We start from the raw sequence: 3,856 nt of genomic DNA, 5'->3' as shown, positions 1-3,856 counted from the left end.
GTCTTTTTAATCTATTGCGACCTCCATTACTCTTCCAAGGGGCATTAAAACTGTCTTGTTAAGCTACTGTGACCTCCTCATCTCTTCCAAGGGGCATTGAATCCTTCTGGTTAAAACATTCTGAACTCCACAGAACTTCCAAGGGGTATTGATATTATCTTTTTATTCCACTGAGACCTCCACCACTCTTCCAAGGAGCATTGATATTGTATCTTTATTCCATTGCGTCTTCCACCTCTCTCCCAAGGGGCATTAAAACTGTCTTGTTAAGCTGCTGTAACCTCCATGTATATTCCACAGGGCATTGATATTGTCTTTTTATTCCAATGTAACCTCCACCACTCTTCTAAGGGGCATTGATATTGTCTTTTTAAACCACTGCGTCCTCCACCACTCTGCCAAGGGGCATTAAAACAGTCTTGATAAGCTACTGTGACCTCTACTTCTCTTCCAAGGGGCAATAAAACCGTCTGGTTAAACCATTCTGTACTCCACAGTTCTTCCAAGGAGCATTGATATTGTCTTTTTATTCGACTGTATCTTCCTCCACTCTACCAAGGGGCATTGATATTGACTTTTTATTTAACTGCGACCGAGACCACTCTTCCAAGGGGCATTGATATTGTCTTTTTAATCCACTGCGACCTCCACCACTCTTCCAAGTGGCATTAAAACCATCTTGTTTAGCTACTGAGACCTCCACGTCCCTTCCACGGGTCATTGATATTGTATTTTAATTCCACTGCGACCTCCACAACTCTTCCAAAGGGCATTGATATTGTCTTTTTAATCCACTGCGACCTCCACCACTTCTCCAAGGGGCATTAAAACTGTCTTGTTAAGCTACTGTGACCTCCACGTCTCTTCCAAGGGGCAATAAAACCGTCTGGTTAAAACACGCTGAACTCCGCAGCTCTTCCAAGGGGCATTGGTATTGTCTTTTTATTCCACTGTAACCTCCACCACTTTTCCAAGGGGCAATGACATTGTCTTTTTATTCCACTGTGAACTTCACAATTCTTCCAAGGGGCATTAAAACTGTCTTGTTAACCTGCAGTGACCTCCACATCTCTTCCACTGGGCATTGATATTGTCTTTTTATTCCAGTGTAACCTCCACCACTCTACCAAGGGGCATTGATATTGTATTTTTTTTCCACTACGACCTCCACCACTCTTCCAAGGGGCATTGATATTGTCTTTTTAATCCTCTGCGAACTCCACCACTTTTCCAAGGGGCATTAAAACCGTCTTGTTAAGCCACTGTGACCTTCACATCTCTTCCACGGTGCATTGATATTGCCTTTTTATTCCACTGTAGCTTCCACCACTCTTCCAAGGGGCATTGATTTGTCTTTTTATTCCACTGCGACCTCCACCACTCTTCCAAGGAGCATTGATATTGTATTCTTAATCTACTGCGACCATCACCACTCTTCCATGGGGCATTAAAACCGTCTTGTTAAGGAACGGTGACCTCCTTGTCTCTTCCAAGAGACATTAAAACCGTCTGGTTAAACCATGCTGAACTCCACAACTCTACCAAGGAGCATTGATATTGTCTTTTTATTCCACTCTAACCTCCACCACTCTTCCAAGGGGCATTGATATTGTCTTTTTATTCCACTGCGACCTCCACCACTTCTCCAAGGGGCATTGATATTGTCTTTTTATTCCACTGCGACCTACACCACTCTTTCAAAGGGCATTGATATTGTCTTTTTATTCCACTGTAACCTCCACCACTCTTCCAAGGGGCATTGATATTGTCTTTTTAATCCACTGCGACCTTGGCCATTCTTCCAAGGGGCATTAAAACCATCTGGTTAAACCACTGTGAACTCCACAGCTCTTCCAAAGGGCATTGATATTGTATTTTAATTCCATTGTAACCTGCACTTCTCTTCCAAGTAGCATTGATATTGTCATTTTATTCCACTGCGATCTCCACCACTCTTCCAAGGGGCATTAAAATCATCTTGTTAAGCTACTGTGACCTTCAAGTCTCTTCCAAGGGGCATTAAAACCGTCTGGTTAAACCACTCTGAGCTCCGCAGCTCTTCCAAGGAGCATTGATATTGTCTTTTTATTCCACTGTAACCTCCACCACTCTTCCAATGGGCATTCATAGTGTATTTTTATTCCACTGCGACCTCCACCACTTTTCCAAGGTGCATTTAAACCTTCTTGTTAAGCTACTGTGACCTCCAAGGCTCTTCCACGGGGCATTGATATTGTCTTTTTATTCCTCTGCGACCGCCACCTCTTTTCCAAAGGGCATTGATATTGTCTTTTTAATCCACTGCGACCTCCACGTCTCTTCCAAGGGGCATTAAAACCGTCTGGTTGAACCACTCTAAACAACACAGCTCTTCCAAGGTGCATTGATATTATCTTTTTATACCACTGTAATCTTCACCACTCTTCCAAGGGGCATTGATATTGTCTTTTTATTCCACTGCGACCTCCACCACTCTTCCAAAGGGCATTGATATTGTCTTTTTAATGCACTTCGACCTCCATCACTCTTCTAAGGGGCATTAAAACCGTCTTGTTAAGCTAATGTGACCTCAATGTCTCTTCCAAGGGGCATTAAAACCGTCTGGTTAAACTACTCTGAGCTAGACAGCTCTTCCAAGGAGCATTGATATAGTCTTTTTATTCCTCTGTAACCTCCACCACTCTTCCAAGGGGCATTGATATTTTCTTTTTATTCCACTGTAACCTTCACCACTTTTCCAAAGGGCATTGACATTGTCTTTTTATACACTGTTACCTCCACCACTCTTCCAAGGGGCATTGATATTGTCTTTTTATTCCACTGTGACCTCCACCACTCTTCCTAGCGGCATTGATATTGTCTTTTTAATCCACTGCGACCTCCACCACTCTTCCAAGGGTATTACAACCATCATTTTAAGCTACTATGACCTCCACGTCTCTTCCAAGGGGCATTAAAACCGTCTGGTTAAACCACTCTGAGCTCCACAGCTCTTCCAAGGAGCATAGATATAGTCTTTTTATTCCTCTGTAACCTCCACCACTCTTCCAAGGGGCATTGATATTGTCTTTTTATTCCACTCCGACCTCCACCACTTTTCCAAGGGACATTAAAACAGTCTTGTTAAGCTACTGTGACCTCCACATCTCTTCCACGGGGCATTGATATTGTCTTTTTATTCCACTGTAACCTCCACCACTCTTCCAAGGGGCATTGATATTGTCTTTTTATTCCACTGCGACCTCCACCACTCTTCCAAGGGGCATTAAAACCGTCTTGTTAAGCTAGTGTAACCTCCACGTCTCTTTCACGGGGCATTGATATTGTCTTTTTATTCCACTGTAACCTCCACCACTCTTCGAAGGGGCATTAAAACCGTCAATTTAAACCACTCTGAACTCCACAGCTCTTGCAAGGGGCATTGATATTGTCTTTTTATTCCACTGCGACCTCCACCACTCTTCCAAAGGGCATTAAAACCGTCTTGTTAAGCTAATGTGACCTAGACGTCTTTCCCAAGGGGCATTAAAACCGTCTGGTTAAACCACTCTGGCGTCCACGTCTCTTCCACTGGGCATTGATATGTGTTTTTATTCCATTGAAACCTACACCACTCTTCCAAGGGGCATTTATATTGTCTTTTTATTCCACTGCGACCTCCACCACTCTTCCAAGGGGCACTGATATTGTCTTTTTAATCCACTGCGACATCCACCACTCTTCCAAGGGGCATTAAAACCATCTTGTTAAGCTAATGTGACCTCCACGTCACTAACAAGGGGCATAAAACCGTCTGGTTAAACCACTCTGAACTCCACAGCTCTTCCAAGGGGCATTGATATTGTATTTTTATTCC

The sequence above is a fragment of the Phyllobates terribilis genome, unplaced genomic scaffold, assembly GCF_046119375.1.
Source record: "Phyllobates terribilis strain yellow unplaced genomic scaffold, ASM4611937v1 Scaffold_39__1_contigs__length_11870865, whole genome shotgun sequence".
NCBI classification, from domain to species: Eukaryota; Metazoa; Chordata; class Amphibia; order Anura; family Dendrobatidae; genus Phyllobates; species Phyllobates terribilis.
This window is presented reverse-complemented; position numbering follows the sequence as displayed.